Below are 8,870 nucleotides of genomic sequence, written 5' to 3' on the forward strand. Positions count from 1 at the left end.
TTTTAGGGCCTCTGCAAAGAAATGAATTTAAATTGCCATTTTTATAAGGAAATGTGAGACAGAAGTTTCAATTGAATGAGATTCCCTCTATGCTGTCGCTGCCCCCAGGCCTAGATGAGATCACTTACTGGGAGTGGTCTTGAGCTCAATAGAGAATGAGACTAAATTTAAGCTAAATAGGAAGTGGTCTGGGACTCAGCTAGTCCCACCCAGATAACAGAATGAAACCACTTTATCTTGATTCCCTGGGACAGGTTTCTCCCATAAGAGAGATTCAAGGAGAGTTTCTCAAGTATTCTCCCCAAAGTCAGAGGACATCAATACTATTCCTCAAGTTCCCAAGAAGAAAGAGCTTCATTGGTGGTACGTATCATTTAATCAAATTACATATAATGGAAACTTGCTCTGGTTGGAAGAGTACATTTAAATCTTGATCACAATAACACCTGTCTCAGTCAAAAGAGGGTTAATTAAATTTACAAATAGAGCCCATTAAAAATCAAATCCCAGCTCAAATTGGAAACTACATATTTGTGGCAGCCTTATGGTGCCACCTTCAGGTCTCATTTAGAAATGCCGCTCAGTCTATGCTATTTCCATTTCTCTCCAGATCCTATGTCAACCAAATTATGAATAATCAAAGAAATGGCATAAAAACAATAGATTAATAATGACATTTATTAAACAAAATTGGGTGAAAAATAAGGAACCAGTATCCTTTATTTCAGTTGCACATTTCCATGTTTATTTAATTGGTCCACAGAACAGGAACATTTTCATCATAGGATCACTCTAGAAGAATATTTTTGTGGCTAATGTCCTCAGGATTGTTAATTTTCCTTATCTCTAAAAAATAAAGTTAATACAATATGGCATAGTAGGAGTTTTGGCAGAAAACTCGGAAGACCTGGGCTCTAGTCCTAGTTCTACCACAGATTAAGTTTATGAATTTAGGCTTAATATGGACTTCAGTGTCATCATCTGCACACTGAGGACGCCCTTTCCAGGTCTAGCATTCTAAATTTCAAAGAAAACAATTAAGAGAAGTTCCTTCAAACTCTGAAATTATCTGAAGATGAACTTTCTTTACTTATGGAAGTGTTCAATCTGTTTTCATAGGACACCAGTTTTATGTGCAAGTCTTTTGAAAAGGGTAATAATGGTAAAGATCCCATTTCAGGACAGACAAGAGAGTCACTACAAGGAGAGAAAGAATCAATTAGAGAATGGCTGAACAAGTTGTGGTATATAAATATAATGGAATATTATTCTATAAGACATGATGAGCAGGATGATTTCAGAGACGCCTGAAGAGACTTACATGAACTGATGCAAAGTGAGCAAAACCAAGAGAACATTGTATACAATAACAACATAATTATGTGATGATCAACTATGATAGGTTTTGCTTTTCTCAACAATGTGATAATTCAAGATAATTCCAATAGAATTGGGGTGGAAAATTATATCTGCATCAAGAGAGAACTATGGGGACTGAATGGAGATTGAAGCATTCTTACTTTCACCTTTATTTTTGTTTGTTTGTTTGCTTTTTATTTTTTATAGTTTATATCAGACTAAATGTTTATTGACTAACTGACTAAAGTTGTTGATACACTCACTTAACTCAGATTTTGCAGTTAGGAAAATCTCTAACATTCAGAGTGAGCTTTGATTCTGCCCTACTTTTAATTTTATGCATCTCCAATTGTTTGTTTCTTTAAATTTAAGGCAAAAATCAAGGTAAAAGAAAGAGAAGCAAAGTGTTTTATTAATACCTTTTACATAGGGAGGGGGAAATTGTGGTAAGAATAGATTACAACCAGCAACTTCAGTCTGCCTGCTGATCTACCTACCACAACTCATCTCTTCTTAACCTTTTGACCTGTGGCCCTTATATCATAATATAATAATATCATGCTTCATCCTCCATCCTGTTATCATAGTTAATCCTTGTGTTGATGATCAGAGATCTTTAGTATTTCAAAATTGTTCCTCTTTTTAATATGATATAAGCCATTCTCATTGGTCTTCATTATGAGTTAATTCTTTCAAGTCTTTCTGGGTTTCTCTAAAACCATCCTTTCATCATTTCTTAAGGCATTATAGTTTTCCAATACATTATGACATAATTTATTCTGCCATTCCCCAATTAATGGATACATCCTTAGCTTCAAATTCTTTACCACCAAAAAAAAAAAAAGAAATTATATTTGTGTGTGTGTATTTTTCTTCTTTTTTCTATCTTTTTGGAATAAAGCCTTAGTAGTGTTAATGCTGGGTCAAAGGTTATTCACAGTTTAGTGACTTTTGGGACATAGTTCCAAACTGCTTTTTAGAACAGTTGGCTCCATCAATAGTATATGAATGTTTTTATTTTCCAACAGCCCACTCAACTCTTGCCAATTTTTTTAATTTATCAATTTTGCCAATTGGTAGATGTGAGATAGAGTCTTAGAGTTGCTTTAATTTCTATTTCTTAATTTCATATTATCAGAAAACTTGCTGCAGAGAATTTTCCCCACTTAAGTGTTTCTCTTTTAATATTAGCTGCAAAAACTTTTTAGTGTTATGTAAACAAAATTGTCCATTTATCTTCAATAGGCCTCTATCTCTTGTTTGATCATAAATTCATAGATCCTAAAGTTAATTTCTTCCTTGTTTCTCTAATTTATTTACAATGTGACCTTTCATTTCTAGTCATGTGTACACTTATTTCTTCCAATATTCCTGTGGAATCTACTATTTCCCACTTAAAAAAATCCTACCGATCTTTCAAACTTCTCTCTTTTCTCCCAGGATACATCCAACATCCTTAGAGTTATCCATTCTTGAAACTCTGACGTTTCCCTGATTCTTCTGTTTCTCTGCCTCCCCACCAAATTAGTTGCTAAATAGAATCAAGCCTATTAGAATGGGCTATTATGCCATATATAAAGATATCTATAATACACATATAAGGTTTAATTTTGACTTAGGAAATCAAATATTAGTATTATCTATGTTCTATTGTATATCATTTTGTTAAATATTTCCCAATTATATTTTAATCCCATGTTTGACAGCTTTGTTCCACATATTTCACAAAACAATATTCCTAAAGGACAGGTCCAATACTGCTCAAAAAATTCCAATGGCTCCATATTTTTAGTCATGTCTGCGTATTCTCAACCCCATTTGGGGTTTTCTTGGCAAAGAAACTGAAGTGGTTTATCATTTCTTTTTCCAGTTCATTTTATAGATGATGAAACTGAGGCAAACAGAGTTAAGTTACTTGCTCAGGGTCACACAGTTAGTATCTGAGGCCAGATTTGAATTTAGGAAGAGTTCCACTTCACCACCTAGCAGCCCTGGCTCCATATTATCCTTTAGATCTAATACAAATGTTTCTTGTTTGACATTTCAAGCTTTCATTACCTGACTCCAGCCTATTTTTCTAAGTTTATGACTCATTACTCCCCATCATTTACTCTATACTCTAATCAAATTAGTCTGCTTTATGTTTCTTACAAACAACAATTTCACATTTTTGTGCTTTTGCAAAGGCTTCTCCTTCATACCTAGAATTCATCCTGTCTTCAACTCTGCCTCTTGGAATCCCTAGCTTCCTCCAAAATTCATCTCAAGAGCCTAAGCTTACTTGCGGGTTTTCCTGATCCCCTGAAGCTGCTGTTGGTTCCCTTCCAACAAATATTACTATTGGTATACTCTGCATTTTGTATTTCTTTCCATATGTAAGTGTAGTTCATCTCAATAGAATGTAAGTTTCTTTTAAGCAGTACTGCTTCATTTTTATCTTTGTATTCCTAGCCTTTAATATATTGCCTGGCACATATTAAAACACATATTATACAGTTAATCAACCAATCCCTGCTGATTGGTTGATCAATAGTCTTGCTTAGTGGATGAAATATAGAAATAGTGAGATTATTAAAGCTTTCCCTAATTCTCCCAAACAGATGTGATTTCTGCCTCCTAATTCCTTTGGCATTTCTCTCAGGGTACATACCACCTTCTTGTTTTGTATCATATTTATTTGTATATTTGTTTTTAAAAGAAACCATGTTTTTATTTTTATATCTGAAAATGTCTGGTACAATGTCTTGCATAGAACAGACACTCAATAAGTGAACAAAGGTTAATAGATAGACACCTAGAGTTTATCTTTCTAAACTACTATCTCCAATATATGTCAAGGAGAGAACAGTATCTTGCATAGAATAGACACTCAATAAATGAACAAATGTCAATAGATATCTTGAGTTTGCTTTTCAAAGCTACTATCTTCAGTATATATGAAGGGCAGACCAAAATAGATGACACACATCATGAAAGGTCAATTATTTTTTGTTCCATAGCATTTCCTTTGCCCCATCATCATTTAAGGTTTAAAAACAATCAAGAAAACAAAAATTTAAAACTTTACCATAAATCCATATATCCTAATGCAATAAAGTCTTTTTATTCCCAACAATAGCAGCTTCATGCTATCATCCCTTCCCTTGATTCTATTGGGAGAAATATAGTGAACAAATCTACAGAGATAGTGTTTTCCAGGAAGAACCCATGGCAAAGGAAGGCTTCTTAATATCTCATTGCCTTTTTTTTCCAACTTCTCATGAGTTTCTTTATTTCTTAGACTTACTGAGGATTTCATAAGCAGCCTGGATCTCTAAGCAATGTCTTTGAGCTTTCTCTACTTGGTGTCTGTTGTGATCTGGGTACCACATCTTCACTAATTCCTGGTAATTCCAATTGCCCCATCACTAAGGCCCAAAACCTCAGGAAAAAGAAAAGAAGTTGACAAATTACAATCACATGATTGACAATGATTGTTGTGGCTTCACATAGTCAATTTTGTAACTATATTTTTTCTCAACTATATTTCTGTGCACAATAAGTGTTAAGTTAAGGTGTCAGCCACCACAGTTGAGGAATAATTCCTTGTCTTTAATTACACAAATATTTGTTCACCTGGGTTCTCTTGATGGAGTTTGCTAGTATATTCCATGATCTCAAAGTTGTCATCAATTAATTATAACATTTCCTGATTGCCTGTTATATTTTTTGGTGCTTCATTCAAATTACTAGGAAGTAATCACTGAATTAACTAGCTAGCTATACACACATGCATACTCACAGAATCATATAATTAAAAGTTTATTTTACCTCATCACTCCAAAAACATTAGAAACATACAAAAAAGGTTTTTCCATTATAAGTACTCAATAAATACAAGTACTTAATAAATATTCACTGAATGAGAGCTGAGTGAATCACTTTCATTGAGGGGAAATTTCTAAAAACTTCATGGAAGGCATCATTTAAGTTAGATCTTAAAGAATGAGTAAACCATCAACACATAGTAATTGGCAAGAAAGTTATTCCAGGAATTAGAAACAGTGTTAGCAGAGAAGAAAATGTAGTTCTTTTATGCTGAAGCATAGTATATAGGAGGACTAATTCATAGGCAGTTTGGAGATAGGAGGTAGAAGGCCTTCCATGCTGAGTTAAGAAATCTATAATTTATTCCATAAACAATAGGGAACTATTGGAAATTTTGGGGCAATGGAATAATAATAATAGCTAACATTTATATAACATTTACTCTGTACTGGAAGCCGTACTAAGCACTTTACAATTAATATCTCCTTTAATCTACAACAATTCTGAAAGGTAGATGCTATTATTCTCATTTTATAGATAAGAAAACTAAGGCAGACAGGATTAAGTGACTTGCCCGATGTCACCCAATGTGTGAGACTGAATTTGAACTCAGATCTTCCTGACTCCAGTCCAGCTTTCCACTGTGCCACCTAGCTATCCCTAGACTTGTACTACCAGGCATATAATTAACAACAATTTGTGAAACAAAAGTGAAACCAAGGAAATTACTGAGAAGATAAATTATTGTAAAAATGGTATGAGGTTCCGGGAGGGTAGGAGGTCATATCAGTTCATGTAGTGAGATCAAGGAGTGCATACTTTGTGCTCTCTATTGGTACTGATTGTGTCAGGAGATTTGGAGAAAGCATGTTAAATGGAACTCCTATGAAAATTTCCCAGATAGTGGGCTAGAGTAGAAAAAGATGAGGAAGCAAGGATAAGTAGAAATCTCATCATTTAAGGGACAACTGACATCAGTCAATAGATCCATTTTAGTCTTAAATCTTTAAGCCTTAACTTAGCTCCCATTTGGAGATACCCATAGGGATAAACTGGCTCAAGGGAATTTACCACCTAAGCCTATGCTAAGGAACCTTAGGGAAATGGTTTTCCTTCTAAGTCATGCCAGAAGAAATCATGCAACCAGATCAGGTGGAAATGCTACAAATTTATGATATTCAATCTCAACTGAATTCTTACCAATGCACAGTAATCTTTTAATTCTTTTTTGATTGATGCTGTCATGAGTTCCACAGTGGTTTTTCTAAACTTGGTTCTCTTTCTTCAAGCCAACCTCACTATTGTCTCTCAGCAAATAATCTCTCTGCTTACTTTATTGAGGAAATCAAGGTCTTCTATTGAGTACTCCCTTATTTACCCCTATTTACCCTTACACCCTCCCCTTTATCTTCACTTGTCTTGCTTCACTTCACTAATTTTTTTTTTTGCCAAAGTTAACTCTTCTACTTGTGTTCTTGAATACATCAACTTCAGGATCATTCATTGATCCTTTCATTTCTCATCTCTAGTCTCTATTTGCTAGCTTCTTTTCCATTGCCTACTAACATGATCTAGTTTCTCCATCCTTTAAAAACAAAAACAAAAACAAAAAAAAAAAAACACAACTCTTTTAAATAGAATTAGAAGAGGAATAGTAAAGTTGTTGGGTGGAGGGAATTCGTATCAGATGTCATTGCTTAATCTAATATCTAAAAAACTGATATAAATTTGTAACTCCAAAAACAGTTTTCTCAATAGATCAAAGAATATAAAATTTTTCAGAAGAATAACTGCAAATTTTATATAAAAACACTCTAAAATCATTATATTTTGCATTTGCTGCAATCATTGCCTTCATTGTAATCATTTCATTAAAACATCTGATGTTTCAGCTTATACCATATAAAGATGAAAAAATGAAACATTTAGTCAATGTTGGAGGAATTATGGAAAGCTAGGAATACCACTGCTCTGTTGATGGAACTGAAATGGTCCAATCATTTTGGATATTAGTTTGAAATTATATAAGAAAAGAGATTCAACTATGATTTAGAAATACCATTACTAGATATATAACCCCAAAGAAGTAAAAGGACAGAAACTAAGTTCTCATATACCAAAATATTCATAATGAATCAGAGTAGATGCACCAAAATTAATAATAATAATAATAATGATAACAACAATGCTAATATATGATGTTTTATGAATATTATCTCATTTTATCCTCACAACAACCCTTGGAAGCAAATATTAATATTATCCCCATTTTACAGATGAGAAAACTGAGATAGACTAAATTGTTCAGGATCACACAGCTAGTCATTGTCTATGGTGTAATGTGAAATCTGGACTTCCTAGTTCCAGATCCAGTATTCTATTCACTATGCCACTGATGGGGATGTAACTAGAGGAAAAAAATGATAATGGTTTATGAATGTAATAGAATATTATTGTGCAATAAGAAATATAAGGAATTCAGAACATTATATGCAATGTAACTTTTAATCTTTGTATTATATGTTTTTCTTTAACTTTTTTCTTCATCAAAGAGATAATTCAATATTGAAGGATGGATAAGAAATGAAAAAAACATTAAAAACAAAAGGCATCAATAAAATTTTTTAAAAGAAATAAGTGAAACACACAAAAAACCTTCAATGGATCTTTTCATCATCTTGAGCTACTATAATTCTATTTTGACAAACTTCTTGAGTATTCTATATCAATAATCACTTACTGCCTTATCTTCCATTCGCTTCTCAGCTCTTTGAAATGTAGCTTACATCACTCTACTGATACTGTTTTCTCAAAGATAACCAAATGACCTCTTAACTATTAAATATCAGCACTCATCTTCAATCTCTCTGTAACTTTTGACACTACTGACAATCACCTCTTCCCTTGATTTCCATAACATCATTTTTATTTTTTTAAATTAATTTTAGAATTATAACTTTTTTTTTTGATAGTACATATGCATAGGTAATTTTTTACAACATTATCCCTTGTACTCCCTTCTGTTCCAAATTTTCCCTTCCTTCCCTCCACCCCCTCCCCTAGATGGCATGCATTCCCATACATATTAAAGATGTATAGTATATCCTAGATACAATATATGTGTGCAGAACCTTTTTTTTTTTTTTTTTTTTTTTTGCTAAGGAGGAAATGGATTCAGAAGGTAAAAATAACGTGGCAAGAAAAATAAAAATGCAAACAGTTTATACTCATTTCCCAGTGTTCCTTCTCTGGGTGTAGCTGATTCTGTCCATCATTGATCAACTGGAAGTGAGTTGGATCTTCTTTATGTTGAAGATTTCCACTTCCATCAGAATACATCCTCATACAGTATTGTTGTTGAAGTGTATAATGATCTCCTGGTTCTGCTCATTTCACTCAGCAGTTGATGTAAGTCTCTCCAAGCCTCTCTGTATTCATCTTGCTAGTCATTTCTTACAGAACAATAATATTCCATAACATTCATATACCATAATTTACCAAACCATTCTCCAACTGATGGACATCCATTCATCTTCCAGTTTCTAGCCACTACAAAAAGAGCCGCTACAAACATTTTGGCACACACAGGACCCTTTCCCCTCGTTAGTATTTCTTTGGGATATAAGCCCAGTAGTAGCAATGCTGGATCAAAGGGTAGGCACAGTTTGATAACTTTTGGGGCATAATTCCAGATCATGACATCA

Source organism: Sminthopsis crassicaudata, chromosome 5 (genome assembly GCF_048593235.1).
Source record: "Sminthopsis crassicaudata isolate SCR6 chromosome 5, ASM4859323v1, whole genome shotgun sequence".
NCBI lineage: Eukaryota > Metazoa > Chordata > Mammalia > Dasyuromorphia > Dasyuridae > Sminthopsis > Sminthopsis crassicaudata.